The sequence below is a fragment of the Telopea speciosissima genome, chromosome 7, assembly GCF_018873765.1.
Source record: "Telopea speciosissima isolate NSW1024214 ecotype Mountain lineage chromosome 7, Tspe_v1, whole genome shotgun sequence".
Classification (NCBI taxonomy): Eukaryota; Viridiplantae; Streptophyta; class Magnoliopsida; order Proteales; family Proteaceae; genus Telopea; species Telopea speciosissima.
In genome coordinates this window covers 56247612-56273958 of record NC_057922.1, presented here as the reverse complement: position 1 = coordinate 56273958, position 26347 = coordinate 56247612, and the positions used below count along the sequence as shown (strand labels likewise).

The 26347-nt window shown below is 41.4% G+C and overlaps 1 protein-coding gene across 1 annotated transcript in view; it reads right to left on the bottom strand.

Moving 5' to 3' along the window:
- The window catches only part of LOC122668042 (homeobox-leucine zipper protein ATHB-15-like), a 72838-nt gene that overhangs the window by 1728 nt on the left and 44763 nt on the right, over positions 1 to 26347 (bottom strand). The window lies entirely within an intron of this gene.

Genomic DNA, 26347 nt, shown 5'->3' with positions numbered 1-26347 from the left:
AGCCACGTGCACTGGGGACGCCCTTTTTTTCAATGGAGCAGCAGCTCTTGTGTTGAAACAAGTGTGACCCAAGGTCGTGAAGCCTACCACAGGCCTTGATGGTGAAGCCAAGGTCATACTCTTCCTTTTCCTCCTTATCTTCTCTCTTCCTTTTTCTTCTTCTAACTAGCTGTTCTATCAATTTCCAGCAACCACCTTCTCTCCTACCAATGGCCTTCATTAGGTAATATCTATTGCTTTTGTGTCTTCTTATTAACTCTTTAATATAAATAAATAATGTTACAAGCCAGAATCGGATTGATCAAACCAAGAGATAGAGAGGGGAGAAAATTGGGTTCCCACAAGCTTGTGGAGTGCTGCCTGCGATTGGAATTGAATAGAATCCTCTCACAAGCAGCCTCCCTATTTTATAAAACAAGTGTTTATGAAATTACATACTAAGGATAGAAAATAAATAATAACAAAAAAACCAATAAACCAAAATTAAGAGACCAAAATACCCCTAGTTTCCAACAGTACCCCTCAAGCTGGAGCATATAGGTCACCCTCAAGCTGGAGCATATAGGTCACCCATGCTCAGTTTGTTACAACTAGTGTGAAAACTATGAGCAAATAACGACTTGGTAAACAATCTGCTAGCTGATTCGAAGACGAAACAAACGAAGTCTCAACAAGCTTTTTCAAAACAGCATCTCAAACAAAATGACAGTCCACTTCAATATGCTTGGTCCGTTCGTGATAGATAGGATTACTAACAATGTATATGGCTGCTTGGTTGTTACAATACATCTTCATTGGCATAGGCACAGACAAACCTGGCGATTGTAGTTTGTTTCTTACTTTGCCACGTAAAAAGATTTCCTCCAACAGGCATACAATAACCTGTGATCTAGCGACGATCATTGGCTGATCCAACCCAATCAGCATCTGAATCAGCAACAAGATCCATATGTTTATGTGGGTAATAAATCAACCTTTTACCAGGGGCACTCTTCAAATAGCGAAGAACACAAACAGCTCCATCCCTATGAGCCTTTCGAGGGGACTGCATAAACTGACTAAGAACACCCACGGCAAAGGAAATATCTGGTCTGGTAATTGTAAGATAGATCAGCTTGCCAACCAGACTTCTATATCGATGTACATCTGTAAGAAGATCACCACCTACCCCAAACTTCTGATGAGGGTCCATAGGAACATCCACTGGCTTTGAAGCAAGCATGCCAATGTCAGACAAGAGATCTAGAACATACTTCCTCTGAGATAAGCTTACGCCTTTACTACTTCTCATAACTTCATTACCAAAAAAATAGTGAACATAACCTAGATCCTTGGTCTAAAAATGATGCTGCAAATATGTTTTCACTGCTGCAATACCTACTACATCATCACCAAAAATAATAATGTTAACAAAACAGGAATTTCGTGAATGGCTTGAATGATCAATGAGATCAGTCAAACTCTCTATTTATAATAATAATAATAATAAAAGAGATTACAAAGGAAAACACTGTTCACGGCACTATTCAAGATACTGTTCACGACACTGTTCATGTGAACAGTGTCACAGCCCAAATTACAATCCTACCCTTGTTCAAAAGTACATAAATAAAGCATAAATAAAAAACCCAAAATACCCTTATAATATCGGGTAACACATCTCAACACTCCTCCTCAAGTTGGGGCATAGATATCACACATGCCCAACTTGACTAGACTAGGATAAAACAACTTCCCACTCAACCCTTTGGTGAAGACATCAGCTAGTTAATCTCCAGACTTCACAAAAGGAATACAAATCTGCCCACTCTCTAACTTCTCATTGATGAAGTGTTTGTCAATCTCCACATGTTTGGTACGGTCATGCTGCACTGGATTGTGGGCAATGCTAATTGCTGCTTTGTTGTCACAAGTACAACATCATTGGAAGATGAACAGAACCACGAATATCAAGGAGTAAACTCTAAAGCCACAGTAACTCACATATACCTTGGGCCATAGCACGGAATTCAGCTTCAGCACTAGATCTTGCCACAACATTTTGCTTTTTACTCCGCCATGTGACTAGATTTCCTCCAACAAAAGTACAATAGCCGGAGGTAGATTTCCTGTCAGGGTTACCACCCCAGTCAGCATCTGTGTAAGCCTCAATGCGAAGATGGTCATGAGGAGACAAAAGGATCCCCTTTCCTGGAGCTGACTTCAAGTAATGGAGAATACGAAGAACACGCCATGTGAGTGGAATAAGGATCATGCATGAACTGGCTCACAAGACTCACGAATGGCAATATCGTGCGGTGTGGGAGAGATAAATTAGCTTGCCCACCAATCGTTGATATCTGCCCTTATCAACAGGTTCACCATCCTTCTCTTGCAGACGGGTAGTAGCTTCCAAGGGAATGTCACAAGGATGACAACCAAGCAAACCAGTCTCTGATAGTAAATCTAGAACATACTTTCTCTGGGAGAGAAAGATGCCTTTTGGAGAACGGGCAACTTCAATCCCAAGAAAATATCTTAGCTGTCCTAGATCTTTTATGTCAAACTCCCGTCCCAAGAAAGCCTTTAGGTGAGAAACTTCATTTGTATCATTACCAGTCACAACTATGTCACCAACATAAACTATGAGAAGAGTGACCTTTTCTCCCTTTCGCTTGATGATTGTATCCACAGGAGACCATGGCTTTATGAAACCTACCAAACCATGCCCGTGGAGATTGCTTCAACCCATAGAGTGCCCTTTTGAGCCTACAAACTTTCCCATGGGTCTTGTCAGAGGAAAAACCTGGAGGAACATCCATATAAACCTCCTCTTCCAACTCCCCATGAAGAAATGCATTTTTTACATCCAACTGCTGTAGGTCCCAGCCAAAGTTGACAGCACAAGACAGTAAGACCCGAACAGTGTTCAACTTTGCAACAGGGGCAAATGTCTCCTGGTAGTCGATCCCATAAGTCTGAGTGAAGCCTCTGGCCACAAGCCTGGCTTTATATCTATCCACTGTTCCATCTGGCTTCTGCTTGACAACAAATACCCATTTGCACCCGACTGGTTTCTTACCCGAAGGAAGATCAACTAGCTCCCATAACTCATTTTTAAGTAAGGCCGTCATTTCTTCCATCATGGCTGCTTTCCACTTTGGATCTGCAATCGCCTCCTGCCATTTCTGAGGAATAGAAACAGAGGAAAGAGAAGAAACAAATGCACGATAGGAAGGAGATAAAGCATCATAGGAAACAACATTGGAGATGGGGTGTTGGGTACATGACCTAACGCCTTTACGAACAGCGATAGGTAAGTCAAGGGAAGGATCCTTACCAGATGATGTAGTAAGGTCTGGATCTGGATCAAGTGCAGACGATTGTGGAGGTGGTATGGTGGTGATGGTAGTCTCAACTTGTCTTGTGCGCTCCCGGGTATATACCTTATCAACAGGGATTTGACTGACTGGTTTACGCTCCCCCTGAATAGGAGCCACTATAGGAGCTGAAGTTACAGAGGGCTCCCCCTGAATAGAATCCGGAAGAATAGCAGACACATCTTCAAAACCCTGATCCTGCTCCCCCTGAAGAGGTGTCTGGGAATAATATGACAAGGACTCATGGAAGACAATATCCATGGAGACAAAAGTACGACGAGAAGGTGGATGGTAACACTTGTATCCTTTCCTGGGTCGCAATAGCCTAAAAATACACCGAATGCTCAGTGGATCAAATTTCCCATGAGGATGATGATTGCGGACATAGCCAACACAACCAAAAACTTTGGGGGAACCACAAAGGAGGAGGAACCCTGGAGGAGATCAACGGGGAACGACCATCAAGGACACGGTAGGCACACGGTTGATGAGATAAGCGATGGTAAGAATGGCATCACCCCAGAGGAGAAGGAACCTGCCGTGCAAACATAATGGCCCGCGACCTCGAGGAGATGTCTATTTTTCCTTTCAAGAACCCCATTCTCGGGCGGTGTGTCAACACACTGGTCCGATGGACAATACCATGTGCAACCAAATAAAGTTGGAACTGACCCTCCATGTACTCTCTGCCATTATCACTGCGTAAAATGCGCAAGGTGGCATTGAATTGGGTCTGAACCATACGATGAAATAACTGAAAACAGCGGAAGACCTCACTTTTATGGCTCATCATGTACACCCAAGTGGCATGAGTATAACAATCAATAAACGAGACAAACCATCGATGACCGGAAAGGGAAGTACAACGGGCGGGCCCCACACATCGAGAATGAACCAAAGCAAAAGGAAACTCACTTCTTTTATTTAATGAAGAATAAGCTGAACGCAGTCTGTTTGGCCAAAACACAAGCCTCACATAAAAACTCATTCCTATTACAATGCTTAATCAAGCTCGGAAACAAAAGAGACAAAGTACAAAGGGATGGATGACTAAGTCGGCGGTTGCAGAGATGAAGGTCGGGGCGAGGTGGACTGTAAATGATGAGCTGTAGAGGAAGCCGAATGCAAAGTAGAAGGTTGACCCGGGTCAAGTAAGTAGAGACCATCCTACATCTTACCACCCCCACTCGTACGCCCCGTCTCCAGATCCTGTATGACACAATGAGAAGGGAAAAAAGTCAGTTTGCAGTTCAGATCTCTAGTGAGACTACTAATAGAGAGAAAGTTGGTAGAAAAGGACGGAACATGCAAAACAGATTTTAATGAAAGGGTAGGGGAGCAACGTATGGAACCCTTCCCATTAATAGAAGAAAGGGAACCATTAGCTACTCGAACACTGTCTTTGCCAGAAGATGGAGAATAAAGATGAAATACATGGGAAGAGCCGGTCATGTGGTCGGTGGCACCGAATCTATAATCCAAGGATCGGATACAGCCGATGCACACGATCTCATCGATCGAGTACCGAGGCAAAATTAGAACCAGGAGGGGCAGCAGGTGTAGATGCTGTAGGGAAGCATGGAAGAGGCTGTAGCATGCGACGGAAAGCTAGGAGCTCATCCCGAGTAAGCCCAATGTCGAGATGAAGGAGCAGCGGCGGGAGTAGGAGAATCAGCCATATGAGCCTTGGGCTTAAACTTCCCACGGGCTTTCTTTTCCTCAAAATCAGCAGGCTTCCCATGGAGCTTCCAGCATTGAGCCTTAGTATGATAGAGCCTGTTGCAGTGTTCACACTTGACAGGACCTTTAGGGACAGCAGTACCACCATCAGTAGTGGTAAGAGAAGGAATCTCGAAGCAACTTGCAAGGCGGAGCAATCAACGATGAGGAATGCAGCATAGCAGCCCGACGAGATTCCTCATTATGAACCAAGGCAAAGGCCTGTTCTAAGGACGGAAAAGGGGACTGCCCAAGTACTTGCACCCGAATAGGATCAAACTCCATATTTAGTCCAGCCAAAAAATCATAGACACGTATTTTGTCAACGTGTTTGCGATAGGCAGCCAGATCGATGCGATGAGAGGGTCGACGGTCGGAGTAATGATCCAATTGCTGCCACATGTTCTTGAGGGCAGCATAGTATTTGGTGACAGAGAGCTCCTGTTGGGTAGTGGCATTAGCCTTCTTTCTAATCTCATAGACCTGTGCATCATTCCCCGTGCGACCATAAGTCTCTTTGGCACCATTCCAGATAGTATAGGCAGTGTCCAGTAGAAGAAAATTGTCTGAGATATCCCCTTGCATAGAATGGATCAAGTAGGACATCACCATCGCATCATTCGATAACCACTTGTTGAGCTGAGAACCCTCTTCCACTGGTTTAGTTGTTGTCCCAAGAAGATGGCCAGTGAGGCCACGGCCAGCTACTGTCAAATAGGTAGACCGAGACCACTTCAGGTAGTTAGAGCCATCAAGTTTGATTGGGGCAGCAAGGGGAAGAAAATCAGTCCGGGGCTGGCCATCAATGCCAGAAGAGGCCGAAGAAGAATCTGAACCAGTCATTGCAAGAGTAACCAATCTTCAATGAAGCAAAAAACAGCCAAAAATATCCAAAAAATTCTGGAATCGACCCCCAATAGAAAAGGGCTGTATTGGAGCAAAAAATCTCAGATATGTAGGCTGGGAATGATGTCGAATGAAGGCAGCAAGGGTGCCAATCAGATGCAGCAGGAACCAGCAGCCCAACCCCAAGATCGATTAATGTCAGGGTTTTGAGAAAAACCCTGAGAAGAGAGATCGATAAGGGGCTGGGGTCTTCAACCAATCTAATGAAGTGAATAGGGGCTAAGAACAATATCAAATAAAGATCCCACAATAGAAGATGCAGCCGAAACAGATGTAGAGGCCTGATCTCCAAAAAAAAATAGGAATCTTCAAATCGCAGACAGTGCTTCAGCTCCACTCGATCCAAAAAAGAGGCATAAAAAGGAGGTATATTGGGGCAGCAGCTAGATCATTACGATCACCTCAGTAGTGCTGCCCTAATGGGAGAAGAAGAACCAAAAGAAAGGAAGAAAGAAGAAGGGAAGAAGCTCGATGGAGGGAAGGAGAAAAAAATCAAAGGGAGGGAGGTGGGTTTTGAAAACCTAGATCAGAGTGTATTTGGCTCTGATGCCATGTTAACAAAACAGGAATTTCGTGAATGGCTTGAATGATCAATGAGATCAGTCAAACTCTCTATTTATAATAATAATAATAAAAGAGATTACAAAGGGAAAACTATTCACGGCACTATTCACGATACTGTTCATGATACTGTTCACGTGAACAGTGTCACAGCCCAAATTACAATCCTACCCTTGTTCAAAAGTATATAAATAAAGCATAAATAAAAAACCCAAAATACCCTTATAATATCGGGTAACACATCTCAACAAATAATATCGTCTACATAGACAACTAATACAATCTCCTTGCCACTTCGGCAACGAACAAGAACAGAGTGGTTGGAATAACACTATGAGAAGCCACAAGACATAACTGTAACACTGAATTTCTCAAACCACACTCTGGGTGATTGTTTGAGACAATAGATAGCCTTTCGTAACTTACAAACCCGTGTACGATCCTCCCCCTCAGCAACATACCCAGGAAGTTGCTCCATATAGACTTCCTCATGCAGATCACCATACAAAAAAGCATTTTTAATATCAAGTTGATACAACGGCCAGTCAAAATTCACCGCCAAGGAATTAAGTAAGCGCACCGAATTCAGCCAAGCAACAGGAGAGAAGGTCTCAAAATAGTCAACCACATAAGTTTGGGTATACCCCTTAGCGACCAGACGGGCTTTGAGCCGCTCAACAAAACCATCAGAAAATACTTAATAGTGTAAACCCAGCGACACTTGACAAGGTCCTTACCAAGTGGCAGATCAACAAGACTCCAGGTATTACTGTTTAAGAGGGCATCGATTTCAACATCCATTGCAGCCTTCTAGCCAGGAAAACAAAGTGCCTTAGCATGGTTTTTAGGCACAACTGTGGTAGACAAGGGCATGGCAAAATTATGAACAGAAGGAGGTAAATGAGATAAGGAAACAAACTTGTCAATAGAATACATGACATTAGATTTCTGAGTGTAGGAGCATGTACCTTTGCGCAGGGCGACTGGTAAGTCAATAGGCAAAGAAGGAGAGGGATCTTCACCAGAGGAGGCAAGAGGAGGAGGCAAAATCATCGGACCAGTAGGAATCAGATTTGGGGCTGCGGACTTTTCCCGTCGCCAATATACTTGTAAGGGGGGTGAAAATGGAACTAAGATAGGAACAAGAGGTGGCACAACACACGGCAAGTCATCCTCTGATGACAAGTAAGACGGAGGAAAGTAAAGGATTGTCCTCAAAAAAGGTGACATCTGTACTCACAAAATACTTGTGTGAGACAGGGTCATAACACTTGTACCCTTTCTGGGTACGAGAATATCCCAGGAAAACACACTTGGTAGACCGAGGGCCAAACTTGTCAACGAAGCCATGTAAATTATGAACAAAACACACAAGCCCAAAAACAAGCACTGGTAAAGCGAACAAAAGTGCACCTAGAAAAACAACAGAAAATGGGATTTATTAGCAAGAATAGGTGAAGGTATGCAGTTAAAAGTGCTTCGGGACATGCATATGAAATATGACAGCGCGAGCTAACTCTAGAAGATGCCTATTTTTGCGTTCGGCCACCCCATTTTGTTGTGGGGTATAGGAATAGCTAGTCTGATGAATCATGCCACGGTCAACACAAAAAGAAGAAATGTCATTTTGAACATACTCTAATGCAATGTCAAAACGAAAAACTTTAATAGACATGCCAAATTGAGTTTCTATTTCATTATCAAATTCTTTGAATACAGATAAAAACTTAGAACTATCCTTCAAAAGGTACAACCATGTAAGACGGGATGGTGGTCCACAAAAGTGACAAAATAAATAAAACCTCGTTTATTCGTGACACAACAGGGACCCCAAATGTCCAAATGGACTAAAGCAAATAATTGTTAGGAAAACACTTCCCTCCTTCCATGAATGTTTTGATGATAACAAACACATGGATATAAGCTAATGTTTGCTTAAGAAAACTTAAAGATGACAGGTTTGTTAAAGCTTCAAAGAAAGACAAGACTTGAAGAGAAAAGAGCATAATAATACAAATCATAAGAAGTCAAGGCATTGAAGAACCAAAGACTTGAGAGACATACCTTTGAACTCAAGCAAAGGATCCATGAAGCAAAGGCAACTTGAAGATTTCTAAGAAGATGCTCATGTGCACATAGATAAAACACATTTACATACTTGTAATTGCATACTCATAATGAAATACCATATGCATCATGTAGAGACCTTAGGAGGATTTTATAGAACCCCTTTTGACACTACTATAGGTTGGAAAGTCATTGGAACAAGGTCCCAAAAGCCAGACTGTCCATATTCAAGCAGGACAGTCACCGGATCTCAGAGCATTTTGGACCGGGACTGGTAGAAGCCTGACAGATCGTACCAGCAGGGCTGTTCGGTCGACCGGATCGTGTCGATCGACCGGACATCGACCGGATGGTCCAGATCATGCCTCAAACGGCGACTTTTTGTTAAGAGGTTTAGAATTAAAGTAAGGCTTGGATGATTAATGATCACCCCCCCCCCCCCTCCAAGCTCTTTATTTATATCATTAAGAATAGAGGACAGAAGCACAAATAAGCAATGTGGGACTAAAGCCCACATAATAGAAACATAAAAAACACAAGAAAAGGGTCCAAAATACCCCTATGGTTCTAACACTCCCCCTCAAGTTGGAGCAAATATGTCAATCATGCCCAACTTGACTAGATTAGGATGGAACAATTTTCCAGACAATCCTTACGTGAAAATATCAGCAACCTGATCAGTAGACTTCACAAAGGGAACACAAATCAATCCGTCTTCCAACTTCTCCTTGATAAAATGTCTGTCCACTTCAACATGCTTGGTTCGATCATGCTGTACTGGATTGTGAGCAATGTTGATTGCAGCTTTGTTGTCGTCGCCATGGGGCCGCCGTGGCATCCTTCGCCAAGGTGGATGTAAATATATCGTTCGATATGGCTTCCATGGTGTCGCCATGGACGCTATACCACGATATGTTGGCATATAGGTCGATATTTGTACATATAAAAGTTAGATTTAAATTTTTTTTTTTTTAAACCATTTAATAGCTTAGATGCTTTTTTATTAATGTCTATGGGAGGTGTAACTTAAAAGTATACACCTGCAATACACATTATCAATTTATCATAAAGTTTAAAAACAATAAACATATTACATTTGTGGGAAATAGAAATCGCAAAAGGCTAAACAGTTCGAGACTTCAAGGTTCTCCTCAGAGAGTCGAGATGGAGGAAGTGAGGAAGAGTTCGTGAGAGTTGAGACGAGATTCCGGCAAGCTTCCTGCAACTCTCGGCAGCAGTTCTTCACTCCTTCGAAGTTACGAACATCTCCAACAACCTCCAGGACTCCATTCCCGTAAGTTTTTATTATTTTGTAATTTGTATTTTTGTTTAATTTGGTTCTTCTTCCTCCTCCCAGTCCTCTGCAACTCGATTTTTTAGTTCAGTTCTTCTCCTCCCAGCAGTCCTCTTCTTCTTCTAATCTTAACTTCTTCTTCTTCAGTTCTTCTCCTCCCAGCCAGTAGTAGTAGTATCGTTTTTTTTTTTTTTTTTTTTTTTTTTCCTTCTTGTCTTGCACAGCCACACATACGCAATTACACACAAAGACAGGGAGAGAGTTGAGAGACAGAAGGGGAGGGGGGTAGTAGTCCTCTCGGTTTTTTATTTTTATTTTTTTCTCTTTTCTTCTTCCCAAGTCGCAACTACTTGTACAGTGGGAGATAGTCGAGAGAGAGGGGGGCCTCTCGGTTTTTTTTCTCTTTTTTTTTCTTCTTCGCAACCTCTTTGTTCAGTCTCTGTGAACAGGGACTCAGGGAGATAGTCGAGACTCGAGAGACAGAGGAGAGACTCTCGGTTTTTTTTTTTTTTTTTTTTTCTTCTTCGCAATCGCATGCACAGGAGATAGTCGAGAGACAAAGGGGGGAGGATTTATTCCGATTCTGACCACGAGTACTGCTTTTTTTTCTTTTCTTCTTGCCTTGCGATTGCTGCTTACTTCACAAACCTCTACTCTGTTTTTTTCTTTTTCTTCTTCTTGCCTTGCGATTGCCAGGATTGCTTACAGCAGACCTCTCAGTTTTTTTTCCCTTTTTCTTCTTGTTGCCTTGCACTTGCAGCCTTGCAGGCTTGCACACAACCTCTCGGTTTTGAGCTTTTCTGCTTCTTGCCTTGCAGTTGCAGGCTTCCACATAGACAGAGAATGAGAGAAGGTGTTTTGTTTTTTTCTTCTTCTTGCCCTGCACACAGCCACACACAACAGCAGCACATATTCAACTCCATTAGTCCATAATTCAGTTTTTTTTTTTTCCCCTTCAACTTAATGTTATAGCAGAAAAACCAGTACTTTGATAGTTTGATTTTGTGTTTTAGTTCAGCCTAAAAACCAGTTTAATTGTTATTTTTGTTTTGTGACTTTAGTTACACTTTTATGAATTAAACCATAGTGGCATAGTAGTGTAGTACACTTTCATGTTGATTTTTTATGTTATAGGACATATATTATAACATACTAAATGACATCAAAAATAGAAAAAATAAAAAATTAAACATGGTCGACATGCTCGCCATGGTGGGCGACATGTCGATATATCGACGTGACACCCTTCCACCGACTTGGATCGCCGTGACGCTGTGACAACTATGAACATTATAGGAAGATGATCAGGAAAACCAAGGTCTTGTAGCAAGCCTTTCAGCCAAGTAACTCACAAATTCCCTATGCGATAGCACGAAACTCTGCTTCAGCACTAGAACGAGCTACCACATTCTGCTTCTTGCTACGCCAAGTGACAAGATTGCCCCCTACGAAAGAACAATACCCAGAGATAGATTTCCAATCAGCAGAACTAGCCCAGTCAGCATCGGTATATGCCTTTACCCATAGGTGACTATGAGGAGACAGAAGAATGCCTTTTCCAAGAGCTGACTTCAAGTAGTGAAAAATTTGAAGAACAGCCTCCATATGAGAAGAATAGGGGTCATGCATAAACTGACTCACAGTACTCACAACAACAGCAATGTATGGACGTGTGTGTGAGAGACAAATCAGTTTCCCCACTAATCTTTGGTACCGGCCTTTATCAACAGGTTCACCCTCCTTTTCTTTGAGACGAACAGTAGCCACCATAAGAGTATCTGAAGGGTGACATCCTAACAAACCAGTTTCAGACAACAGCTTTAGGACATACTTCCTTTGGGACAGAAAAATGCCTTTAGAAGATCTGGCAACCTCAATCCCTAGAAAGTACCATAGCTTCCCTAGATCTTTAATCTCAAACTCCTGCCCAAGAAACTTCTTCAATTGGTTCATCTCATCACCATCGTTGCCAGTAACAACAATGTCATCCACATAGACTATAAGAACAGTAAGGTTTTTTCCTGCCCTCTTTATAAAGAGAGTGTGATCAGCATTACTCTGTTTATAACCCATAGAAATCATGGCCTTGTGAAACCGACTAAACCAAGCTCTAGGTGACTGCTTCAACCCGTAAAGTACTCACTTCAACTTGCACACTTTACCTTGATTATTGTCACAAGAAAACCCTGGTAGAATATCCATGTACACCTCCTCACCAAGTTCTCCATTTAGGAAGGCATTCTTCACATCCAGCTGTTGTAGATCCCATCCAAGATTGGCTGCACAAGATAGTAAAACCCGAACTGTATTCAACTTTGCAACAGGAGCAAAGGTCTCCTGGTAGTCAATCCCATATGTCTGAGTGAAGCCTCTTGCAACCAGACGTGCCTTATACCGATCCACAGTGCCATCAACCTTCTGTTTGACCACAAACACCCATTTACATCCCACTGGTTTTTTCCCTGGAGGAAGATCTATAAGATCCCAAGTATTATTTTTTTTCAAGGCTTTCATTTCTTCCAACATAGTTGCCTTCCACTTTCCATTTGCATAAGCTTCCTACCAATTTTTAGGAACAGAAACAGAAGAAAGAGAAGACACAAATGCATGAAAAGACGGAGACAGAGAACTATAAGAAACAAAGCGAGAAATGGGATGCAAGGTGCAAGTCCTAATACCTTTGCAAAGAGCAATAGGTAGTTCGAAAGGAGAAGTCTCACCAGGAGGAGGACGAGGAACTGGATCCTAAGCCGGCAATTGGATAAGCATGGGTGCCACAGTGGATTGATGCTACCCTCTTTTGGAGAATCTCTTTTGGTAGGTGATAACATTCGAGTTGTCAATTCTCTTCTGAAATTCACTGATGGTCTTCTGGATTGGAGTCAACTCCCCTGACTAGGAACATGACCATCATTATTTTCTACAAGCTCCCCTTGTAAAAGAATCCCCGTGGAAGAAGGGGCAGCAGCTAAAGGAGAAGGGGCAACAGCTAAAGGAGAAGGGTCAGTAGCCAAAGTAGGCTCCAAAGTAGGCTGGACAGCAGCCAAAGGAAAAGGGGCAGCAGCCAAAGTAGGCTCCAAAGTAGGCTGGACAGTAGCCATAGGCTCCAAAGTAGGAGGAGCCTTAAGGGGAGGAAGCACAAACACATCTTTAATAGAACCAAAATTCTCCCCCTGAAGATGTGGAGATGGATAATAGGAAAGACGTTCGTGAAAAACAACATCCATACTGACCAGAGTACGACGGGAAGGGGGATGGTAACACTTATAACCTTTTTGGGTTGGAGAGTAACCCAAAAAAACACACCCCAACCCATGGGGGTCAAGTTTACCATGAGATTTCGTGTCTCTGGCATAGCACACACAACCAAACACCTTGGGAGGAACCTCAAAGGTGGAATTCCCATGTAAAAGTTCAGCCGGATTGCGGGAGTCAAGAGCACGAGAAGGCAACCGATTAATGAGATAGGTTGCAGTGAGCATAGCATCCCCCCAATATTGGGAGGGGACATGGCGCGAAAACATCAACGCCCTGGTCATTTCCAACAAATGTCGGTTCTTCCTTTCAGCCACACCATTTTGGGCTGGGGTATCGATACAATTAGTCTGGTGAATAATCCCATTATCAGCCAAATACTTCTGAAATTGGTTTTCCTTATACTCGGTGCCATTATCATTTCTGAAAACCTTGAGATTAGCCTGGAACTGAGTTTGGACTATTCTATGGAAATGCTGAAAACAGGAAAAAACTGGACTCTTAGTGTGCAGAAGATAAACCCATGTATGCCTAGAATGACAATCAATAAAAGAAACAAACCAACGATGACCAGAAAGGGATGTTTTACGACTAGGGCCCCAAACATCAGAATGACCCAATTGAAAAGGTGAAGAACTCCTTTTATTTGAAATCAAATGAGTAGAACGTGTTTGTTTGGCCAGAACACAAGCCTCACAAAACAAATCGGTCTTATCACATGATTTGACCAAAGTAGGAAATAAAGATGCTAATATTCCTAATGGAGGGTGACCTAATCTAGAGTGTCACTGGTAAATTTTAGAGGAGACTAAGGAGTTCTGATGTGGAGATGGTAACGGGGGTGGAGTAAGACGACCATCATCAAGCAGGTACAAGCCACCATGCACTTTACCCAATCGAATCGTCTTCCCAAAGGTCAGATCCTGGAACACACAGTAGAAGGAAAAAAAATCACTTTACAGTTAAGATCATGATTAAGACTACTAATAGAAAGAAGGTTAGTAGTAAAATTAGGGATATGCAAAACCGAAGACAAAGTAAGGGAGGAAGTGCAGTTGATGATTCCTTTTCCAGATATGGAGGAAAGAGAACCATCAGCTACTTTGACCTTGTTTTTCCCAGAAGTGGGAGAATACCGATGGAACAGGCTAGAGGAACCGGTCATGTGATCCGTAGCCCTAGAATCTATGATCCAAGGATTCGAAGCTACAGAAGCACAATGACCACCAATGGAATACCTGACTGGGCAAAGTGTGAACCTAAAGGTGTAGAAGAGGTGGCAAGAGCTGATGTAGTAGAGGCAGCAACAACGGAAGATCTTAGTAGTCGTAGGAAAGCCTGTAGATCATCCTGAGATAGGACAGTGTCAGTAGCGGGGGCTGTAGGAATAGATTCAAAGTGGTTTGCCTCATTCTTTGTCTTTTTCTTGGCAACCCGTTTAGCCTCAAAGTCAACTGGCTTCCCGTGAAGTTTCCAGCACTTCTCTTTGGTGTGGTAAGGCTTGTGACAATGCTCACAAGTAACAGTCCCTGTAGTAGAATCACCAGGAGAAACATGTCCGACAGGGGCAAGGGTAGCCTGGGCAGTAGACTAGAGGGCTGATCAGTCAGTAACAGGAGGGTGGAGCATAGCAACTCGACGATTCTCTTCAGAGGAGACCAAAGCATAGGATTGTTTAAGTGTGGGAAAAGGGGAATGACCTAGTACCTGATCACGAATCTGGTCATACTTCATGTTCAAACCAGCCAAAAAATCATAGACCCTGGTTTTGTCCAGATGCTTCTTATATGCAGTAATATCATCAACTGTAGTGGGATGGTAATCAGAAAAATGGTCCAGTTGCTGCCAGAGACTGCACAAAGTAGCATAGTATTTGGAGACAGATAACTCCCCCTGAGTAATATTATTGGCCTTCTTCCGGAGTTCATACACTTGTGCATCATTACCGAGCTGTCCATATGTCTCCTTGCAAGTAGACCAAATCTGATGGGTTATATCAAGGAGAAGAAAACCATAGGCAAGGTCTAAGTGCATTGAGCCAATCAAATAGGACATAAGTATACCATTGTTGGAGATCCACCTGGTTAGAGAAGGGCCAACTTCAGCTAGCATGACAGTAGTGCCATCAATATGGCCAATAAGCCCACGGCCAGCAATGGCAAAGTAGGCAGAGCGAGACCATATCAGGTAATTGCTCCCATCCAGTTTGATAGGATTAGGGAGAAGATCACGGGTGTCATTCCTACTATACCCATTATCAGTGGAAGTACCAGTAGAAACTTCGGATTCAGCTATAAGTGCAGCAGAAAAAAACTTCAAGAGGGGCTGTTGTGAAGAGAACCCCAACAAATACTTCAAGAGAATGGCCAAAAAATTGGTAGAGAGACTTTTAATATGATAATAATAAGAGCCTCCAAAAATCAGCAGCAACAGAGGCTTACAAACCTGAGATCGATTTTTTCAAGGTTTTGAAAAAAAAACCCTGATTTTGTTGAGATCGATGTAGGGAAAAAAAACCTACAAAAAAATATTGGATTGAGTTGAAACTGGGCTCAAGTGTGGGTTTAGCAGGGCTTGAGCACTCCTCCAAATATCAGCCCCAACAGAGGACAGAAGCTCCTAGATCGATATTTATCAGGGTTTTCAAAAAAAACCCTGTTTTTGGAGAAATCGATCTAAGAGGTCTTCAAGGCAGATCTGAGATAGGAAAGAAATCCAATAAAGGAACCTGCTGCAGTTCTTAATCTTCAATAAGGGAGATTGGTTCCTTATACTGGAGGTGGAATCAATCAAATAAGCGAAGCTTCAAATATCGCAGCCAAGGTGTTGTAGATATTGATTTATTTAACCATGGAATGAGGTGAGAAAGGGTTGCAGATGGATCTATGGATCACCTCATCAGTGCTGCCCTATTGAAGAATAGAAAACAAAGAAAGAAAAGAGAGAAGAGAAGAGGAGATCGAGAGAGAGAGAGAGAGAGAAGAGAAAGAAGGAGCTGAAAATAGAAGATAGAGGACTCTAATTCAAAACCTGCTCTGATACCATGTTAAGAGGTTTAGAATTAAAGTAAGGCTTGGATGATTAATGATCACCCTAAGCTTTTTATTTATATCATTGAGAATAGAGGACAGAAGTACAAATAAGCAATGTGGGACTAAAGCCCACATAATAGAAACATAAAAAAAACAAGAAAAGGGTCCAAAATACCCCTACAGTTCTAACACTTTTCCCCAGCGGCGCTATATTGTCCGGTCGACCGGATGGACAAATATAGATCTGTTAGAGCTTTTTTTGCACATGTTTTTAGAGCATTAATTGAGCTCTATAAATAGTGAACGTGTCAAACCTTTTCACCATCCACTACGGTCCAAAAGACTACTTTATTGAGAGGTGAAAAGTCATTCAAAGGTCTATTGTGTAGAAGTTAAGAAGTCTCTATCAAGACCATTCAAGATTGACTTCAATGTTCAAAGACCTTTACAAGCATTCATTCTAAAGAAATGTTCTAAAGAAGGTCAAGATCATATGCATTCATTTTCATATCATTCAACACTTGCAAGGAGTACATGTCACACTCCTTGCCTAGGTAATCCTTATCTTTTTCTAATTGTATTTGTTTTTATTCTTGCTCTTGAGTTGGGTTAACTCTAGATGAGCAAGGCGGTTTTGCACTAGCCTAGACTATACTTAGAATTGTGCAAATGATCCTCTTATCCTTAAAAGATTTAGGATTCTCTTATCCGGGTAAAAAGATTGTAAAGGTGTTCTTCCCCACTTATTGTATTGAAAGGGAGAGCGAGTGAATTTCTCTCAATGTTGAGAGGAGTGGATGTAGACTTGGTTAGCTGAACCACTATAAAATCTAGTGTCTTCTTCTTTTGAGCAGTTAATTTATTTACTTGATTCTAAGACCAAATCAAAAGAAACTTTAAACAAACTCATATTTCACTAGTTATCCTATTCACCCTCTCCAGGTTATCTAACAATAATGATGGACTATGAGCCACAGACCAAGAAGGAAAATGACACAAGGTGGTGTTTTCCCAACTCGCATGCTTCACATGCTAACCTAGACAGAGACGGAAAGGAAGGAAATAATAATTTTAACCTAGCTAAGGGCAGATGACCTAAGCGACAATGCCACTGGAAAGGAATCACCCCACCAATAGATGCAGCAGCAGTGGAAGGAGTAGCAACACCACTGGTGAGATAGTATAGTCCATCCTTTTCATGACCTCCACCAATTGTCTTCCTCGTGTGAAGATCCTAAAAAGCACAATGAGAGGGAAAGAAAGTTACGGAGCAATGTAAAGCTTTAGTAAGATGACTAACAGAGAGAAGACTTTAAGGAAACTGAGGAACATGAAACAGAGAGGAAAGATTAATAGAAGAGGTGGGAGCTACTGTACCAGAACTAGTAACAAGAGCAGCAGACCCATTAGCCAATATGACAGATGAAGGATGGGAGGTATTAGAAAAGAAGTAATAAGGTAGACTTACCAGTCATATGAGAAGAGGCCCCAGAGTCAATAATCCAAGGAGAAGAGGATGTAGAGAAGAAGGCAGATGTCCTTGCATGAGCTAGGGTAGTGGCGGAAGAGGAAGGTCCGAAGGATATACTACTACATGCCTCGAGACTTTGTAACCGGCGTAATATCTAAGATATATCATCATGATTAGTACTGTTAGATGAGCTGCCACCATTAGTTTGACCAGGTCTAGAATCAACAGTAGGTAAAATATCAGCACTCCCATCAAATACTGCATGAATGGCTGATTGGGTTGCCCAATCTGGCTTACCATGCTTGTCCCAACAATAGTCAACAGTATGACCAGATTTACCACAATGAGTACAATTCCTATTGGAGCGATCACTAGATTGACTTCCAGTACCACAACCACCACCACTACGGTCTCCCCCTGTACTACGGCCTCTTCCACGACCACGGCCAGCAATAAAGGTAGTTTACCAGCCACAAATGGAATACCCAAATAAGTGTCCAATCTTAGAAGTGGGTATGATCTTAAACCTCTCGTGCAGTTGTCTTTTGAGAGAGAAGGGCACATTCGGACTGAACTGGGCCCAAGTTTGATTGAGGAACTCGTCTAAGGGCTGACGCGCCTTTACCAGGTTTAGGAAATCTGATCTACTCTAACGGGCCCTCTGAAGTCAGTTCGAAGCAAGATTTCAGGCTACCGGTACTAGGGGGAGGATTCAACCTTAGTAGGAGCAGCAATACACTTGAGACGAGAAAAAGTATCAACAAGTGTAGGAACTGTCTCACCAACAAGTAAGTGACCCTTGACGGCCTTCAAATCAGAATTCAACCCGGCCAAAAACTTGGAAACGAAGATTTCGTTGCGCTGAGCCTTCAACTTCTCAATATCGGTGGTAAGTGGCTGAAATAAATTCAACTCCTCAACCAAGCCCTTGAATGAACTGTAGTACTCTTGGAGAGACTTAGTAGATTGTTGGAGTGGAAATAATTTCTCATATAAGTCTATACATTCTTTCTTCTCTTAAGAATAAGTATCCTTCAAATCATCCCAAACACCTTTGGCTGTTGTATGAAACATAACATTAGCAGCTATATCAGGTTCCATGCTATTCCATAACCAGATAAAGAGAGGTAGGGTCCTGTTGAGTTCTTACTCTTCCAGTGAGACTTTGATCCATTCCATAAGACAAAAAAGATAAAAGTTGGAAATTTATCCAGTTAACATAATCAGAATATTCTATTCCTATAAATACGGACTCTTGCTCCAATGTTTCAAACTACTCCATTCCTTTTTCTGATGATTTTTTTGAATATGAAGAATCAATGGAATTGATTCAGAGCATCTCTTCCCCGGTAGTATCTATCACTTCTTCCGAAGTCAGAAGAAATAAAATAAAGAATGATGGCATTCTCCTTTTGCCACTCATTGTATCAACTATCACTAGAAGTACGAGGATCCGAAGTAAGATATTTAAGTTTATGGCCATGATATACACCCGCACAGCTTGTGCCCATAACAAATAATTCGAGCTCCCTTTGAGCTTGATAGAAGTAATGGTTATATTCACATTATCAGAAGAGGAGCCGCAGAGGTAGTAGAAGCTGACTTGTTGTCACCCATAGCACATAAACAGAGTGAACAGCAAGTAACAGTAGCAGTGAAACAAATGAACAGTCCAAAAATAGCAAGAATAATGGGCCAGCAAGCACCAATCACACAAGGCAAGACACCAGCAGCCAAAAAAATCAAGTAGGCAGGGTTTTGGAAAAACATCACCAAGGAAGTTTAGTTCCTCGAAGCGCAATTGAAGAAGATTTTCTAGGCCAACAGAACTGCAGCAACAGTAGAATAACCATCCAAAAACATAAACAGTAGCAAAAATCAATAGCAAAACCAATAACCTTGAGAGGAATCGATTTCTTCAAAGAAAAAGGCAATAAGAACAGAACCTGATAGAGTTTTCAACAAAAAAAAAAAAAAAATCAAAGCAAACCAATCAACACTCTTGATCAATTCTCCATATGATAAAGGCCAAAACCAGTGCCAAAATTCTCCATCAATTTCAAGAAGAAAGAGCCCAATCAGAGAGATCAATCTCCACAGGAAAAAAAAAAAAAAGGTCACAGCAGCAAGCAATCTTCCACAACAGTCATCAAAACCAGTACTCCTTTCATCAATAAGGAGTCTTTAATCCATAATCACCAAGTGCAGCATTCGGTGGCTGCACACCACAGAAATTCTGGAAACCGAGAAGGGAACCAGCAGCAGGGGATTGAAGAAGCCTCTTGGTTTGATCAATACATCTTTGATACCATGTTACAAGCCAGAATCTGATTGATCAAACCAAGAGAAAGAGAGGAAGAGAGCAGAGAAAACTGGGTTGCCGCAAGCTTGTGGAGAGCAGCCTGCGATTGGAATTGAATAGAATCCTCTCGCAGGCAGCCTCCCTATTTTATAAAACAAGAGTTTATGAAATTACATACTAAGGACAGAAAAACCCAAAAACCAAAATACCCCTAGTTTCCAACAAATAAATAAATAAATAAATACATATATATATTTAACCTGAATATTATCTAGGATCCGGGACAGCCCCTAGAGCTTCATTTAAAAAAAAATAACCACTAAAAAGAAATACAAGGGGGGAACATAACCCATCTTACCCCTACCCAAAGAGGATACAGATCACTCTCTCACTCCTAAATAAACAGAACCCAACCAAGTCAAAAATCCTGGCTACATCCTAAAGACAGGCAGACCTGCTTTATCTTCTTCCAAAATTTGGCTAAGCTGAGCAGGCAATTCATGTTCCACATGGAAAATATTATTACTGAAAGACCCGCAAGCATAATTTCCCAAAAATCCAGCAGCCCGATTACTGTCCCTATAAGAGAAAAAGGGGTTGACATCAAGAGCCTCTGAAAGGGACAACACATCCTGAAACCAAAACCAACAACTCCATAGGCTGCATTTACGTTGCTTAATAAAGTTCACCGTTGTCGCTAAATCCGAACTGACATGGCAACCTGTAAAACCCAACTCAGAACATAAACAAAGCCCATCCAAAAGGGCTCTCATTTCGGCCAACTGCATTGAAGCAAACACCATAAAAATTAGAGAAAGCCACAATTAAATTTCCCTGAGAGTCCCTAATGATACCTCCACCACCACTAATTCCAGGATTCCCTTTACTCGCACCATCCACATTTAACTTAACCCTGTTGAGGGAGACACCAATAAATGGGCAAAGGAACCCTTTGTCTGAAAACTGGAGGAGACAACTTGAAAGCCTATAAGATCAAACCATCATGCGAAGATGACGATTTCTTGAAATTTTTGGGATAAGGCACTTCCCTAATCCAAAGTAAAATCCTGTCAATGATAGTAAAAGCCGTTCTACTGCCGTCTTCATGCCTGCGATTATTCCTCTCTTTCCAGAGTTCCCCATACAATAAAAGAAGGGATAATGCCAATAATATGCTCACATATACCATTTCAGGTTGCTTTGAGTGACAAAATAAAATTCGGCTTCTTAAGTCTTGAGTTGGGAAGATATCAACACTCGATAGTCTACTGAAACACCCCCACACTTTAGCTGCAGTTCCTCCAAATAATAGAGAATGGTTCGAGTAGTCCCGCCAAGGATCCCTACAACAAAAGCATTTACAGGCCAAAGGAATGCCTATTTTCATTAACATGTCATCAGTAGGAATGCTCCCATTAAAAATCTGCCAAGAGAAGAAGCCTATCTTAGTAGGCACAGACTGATTTCAAAACCACTTGGAGTACGAGATTACAGGGTAGTCCTAACTTCCTACCAAGCAGATTTAAGAGAAAATTTACCATCACTTGTGGGAGTCCACACCAACCTGTCCTTCCTACAAGAAATGGAGATGCTGCAATATAAAATGAGATTCTGAACAGAATCATTGTCAATAAGATTTAAGCATTAAAATCCAAGAACCATCATCCTGGATCATATCTCTAAAAAGGGTATTAGTATTCACATTCACTGCCCCATCCACAAAGTCAATGAGAGGACCAATTCCAAGCCAATTATCAAGCCAAAAAAGCACTTCACCGTGACCAATCAGCCACTTAGATTTAGTTAGAATAAAATTCTTCAAATCCATCGATTTTCTCCACGATATAGAACCCGTAGGACACCTTTTAGCAAAAATGACATGCTCACCCTTAAAGAATTTTTCCTTAAAAAATCTTCTCCATAATGTATTTTCAGCAAGTGTCCATAATCCTTTATTCTCATAGCCTTGTTTATATCCTCTAAGGACCTCATGCCCAAACCTCCTTCCTGAAATGGTCCACAAAATTTTCCCCAACTTACCCAATGGCGATTCCTACCAAATTCTGAATTTCCCCATAAAAATTTGGAGCAAATAGTATTAAATCTTTTCATAACAGTTCTAGGGACATCTAGGCTAGCCAAAATATAAATAGGCATAGATGCAAGGACATATTTCAGCAGAGTCAATCTCCCTCCTGAAGAGAGCAGCTTGCCATTCCAGCCGGCCAATTTGTTTCTTACTTTAAATCCTTGGATGAAGACTTGCTCCTTAAGCCACACTCGAACAAAATCCGATTTCTCCAAAAATCGAAGCAGCAAATGTCTTTGATCCAGGCTTGAAACAATAACATCTGCCTGAAGGCAGAACTTCTTCTGAAGAAAGGACTTAACGTCTGTTGTAAAATGGGGTACAAGGGTATTTATATCATATCAATGTCGTAGGGGTATTTATGTCTTGTACTCATAGTGTGGAAAGTTCTCCTCTGTATTATAAATAAAGTTGGCGTGTGTCCCATAAGACACAAGTCATTCTCATATTTCATTATGGCATCAAAGCGGGTTACTCAAAAAACCTAATCTTGGTTTATCTTCTTCTCCTCTCTCCCGGCATGCTAAATGGGTTGCTTATCTACAAGAATTTAATTTTGCCCTCAAGTACAAGTCAAGAAAGGAGAACATAGTGGCTAATGCACTGAGCAGAAAAGTCCCGACTTTGAACACATTCTCAGCCCATGCACTTAGCATCGAACAGATCAGAGAAGAGTATGCTAGTGATAAGGACTTTCATGTCCTATATGCTGATTTGAAGCAGGGTGGACAACACCCTAAGTATTCTTTACATGATGGATATTTGTTCTAGGAACACGACTCTGCATTCCCAACTCGTCCCTATGCCATCATATTATTAGGGAGCTACATGGAGGAGGCCTACGAGGACACTTTGGGAAAGACAAAACCATCTTGCAAGTGACTGATCGGTACTATTGGCCTCACTTGGCCAAGGATGTAGACCATGTGATCAAGAGATGCCGAGTTTGCCAGTTAGCTAAAGGTACCAAGCAGAACACAGATCTCTATTCACCATTGTCGATTCCTCACAAGCCCTGGGTTGACATCAGTATGGATTTTGTAGTTGGCCTGCCCCCTACTAGAGAGAGATTCGATTCCATCATGGTGGTTGTTGACAGATTCACCAAGATGGCTCACTTTATCCCCTGCCGAAAAACACTTGATGCTTCCCACATTGCCAAGTTGTTTTTCAAGGAGATAGTTCGCATCCATGGGCTGCCGAGTACTATAGTCTCTAATCAAGATGTGAAGTTTATGAGCTACTTCTGGAAGACTTTATGGCTGAAGACAAACACCAAGCTTCTGTTCTCTACTGCATTCCACCCACAGACTGATGGGCAAATAGAGGTGGTCAAAAGGAGCCTTGGTAACCTAGTGAGATGTTTGGTCAGAGATTATAAGAAGACATGGCCCTCCATCCTAGACATTGCTGAGTTGGCATATAACAGTTCTGTGAATAAAACTACTGGACATACCTCTTTCGAGATTCTCCTTGGGATATAGTGTGAAACCCACCTCTAATTTGAACTTTTTCGAACTGGTGTGATTACAAGTTCTGAGTCTGTGTTTATGCTTGCCTCTATATTGTGGGCTGCATCGGTGGTGGATTCAGAGCAATCCTTTGACACACCTATGGAGGATTCCAAGAAGCTAGGACAGCTAGCTATCCTTGAGTCTGAAAATCTTGCCGGATTCCAGCATATCAGTTTCTTATGCCAGACATGCTGGGTCAAGCATATGCGGAACCTCACTATATCCTAGGCCGGTATATAGGTAAGAATCCCATTCTATGTGTATATATATACTATTCTTGTTTAATTACTGTACTAGGAGTAGAATAGTAATTTTTACCTAGTGGGACCCACACCCCTTTGTAGATCTAGATTGCTTAGGTGCCAACATACCCGGGCCCACTTCCATAATCTTTAAAAATCCTAAGTAACTTAAAAACTTGAATTAAGTAGTTAAATTACTTTAAAAACAGTTTAGGAAATTACATTTTTAAAAACTGATTTTAATTAATAAGTAACAAACAGTCTTTAGTAGACTGTATATATAAGAAATCCTTAGCTTAGGATTTCATTTTTACACCAAATAAAATCGATTCCAGCCTTGGCAGCTTAGAAGAAAACTAAGGAAAAGAGAAGGAAAGCTGGGATTACTCTCTTCCAACCTTGAGATTCCATTGGAATTGGAAATTGGGGCTGCCATCATCAAGAATCCTCTCAATTCAGGTAAAACCTCTAAACCTGAACCTGTTTTTCCCAAATTACTCTCTTTTTTCTAATGGATGAACCTAGATTGGGTTGTTCAAAACCCTAAATTGAAGACCTAATTAACCAATCTATTGTCCTAGGAACAACCTTCAACCCCAAATCCCCAATTTCTCAACCTTTTCTCTATATGTCATGCTGATTTCTTCTTAGAATTAAGACCTAATTCAGCCTAGACCTAATAGTTTAGACGGCTTTTGATAAAATCCTCATTTAAGACTTAGATATAGCTTAATAGGTTACTAAAATCAGGCTGTAATACCAATCCCTTATCTCCTTCTTTCATTTCAGCCATTTTCTCAAAAATTTGCAGAATTTATATTTATTAAAATTTTATTTGAAACCCTAATTTGATCCTACATGCAAATGGGTCAAAATCTTCCAACTGTTGTAATCTATCAAAGCCCTAAACTAATTTTGGGAAGGTAACCCCATAATTGAATGATCTATGGATTTTGGATCCCAAAATAGTCACTGCAAAGTGAACCGGATTCACACACCTGAGTAACAAAGTGAACCGGATTCAGCCAGTTCTGAATCCGGTTCTACCTTTTGGCTTGGTTTGGGTTCTTGGGTACCTTAGGCTTTTACCTAGGACTATATTAAACCTAATATTTGTTATATATTGGTTATTTAGGGACTCATAATCATCAAGTGGTGGGGTAATTTGTGTGTATTGGAGCTTCATTTGTCTAGGGATAATCTCCAGTATAAGCAAGGGAATTCTGACTTTCTTTGGAATGTTTCTTATTTAATTATTATTTATGTTGGCTGCCACTTACATCCATCATCCTAGTAGTATATTCATGTGATTTTATAGCTTTTGCTTTGCATTAGAAGTATGCATGTTATAGGTGTCATCTCATTTTTGCATTTGCATACTTTTACTATGATCTATTGTGATGCGTTGAGAAATGATGTTGGACTTCTAAATTACTATCTATCGCTGTCTCATATGACATCATGTTTAGAAATGCATCTGGTTAGGCTATCATTAACCCAAATGCTACGACCCTTGCCAACAGGGGTAAAGGTGTTGGATAACCCGTGGCAGGTCTGAAGGATTAATACCGGAATGTCATTCAGTGTCCCAGGTCTGATGAGTACATACCGGAATGGGAACAACAGTAGGGTTATCACTGGGGGTTCGTCGGGGTCTGATGTGTATATTCCGGAACTGGCGGGTCCCCACCGTAGTAGAGTGGTATTCTTAGGAAGACCGATGAATTCATTCCGTGACTGGGAATATCATACCTACTACAGTAGCATTTATACCTCATGAGACCTAGACATTGATGTTAATAGCATTCTTAGATATAGGTCATGCATCATGGACTATATGCTTGTGTTTGCATGTTTCCCTTGCTGGGCTCAGTGGAGCTCACCCCTGTGGTACCTCTTCTTTTTCAGATAGTACTACTGGTTTTGAGAAACCAGATGATGTTGATATTACTGCTTCTAACTTCCACACCGAGGAAGAGCGTGCGGTGCAGAAGTTTAAAGTTCATGAAGCTTTCTGTGGATGCGATGCATGCGCGTTTACTTGATCTGGCCTGATAGAGCAGGCTAATCTTTTTGTGTTTATAAACTTTTTGCGAAATATAATATGTAGTTATTGTTCTACTTTTGTACTTGTGGTGCCTTTTTTGAACTATACATTGTATCACAGGTTTCACTTAATATAAATACTCAGTTATCATCTAATTCCTTTATTATTATTGTTATTATTACTGTTTATTCTCTTCCGCTGCAATGATTTATTGTGTTTATGAACTGTGATAGGGAGTATTGCACTAATTGATCCTGGGGGATCGATTGAATGCCAATTGGCATTTGGTCACACCTTGCCCTTACTAACCGGGCCAGGGTGTGACATTTTAGTGGTATTAGAGCAAACGGTGCTCCACTCCTGTTTACAGCCTAAATTATAACACAACAGCATCTTAGACTCATTAACCCGAAGGTGAGTCTACCTAATGTTGAATTAAAAGCTTCAAACTAAAAGGAACTTGATTGTAAAACACAAATGACAAGAAAT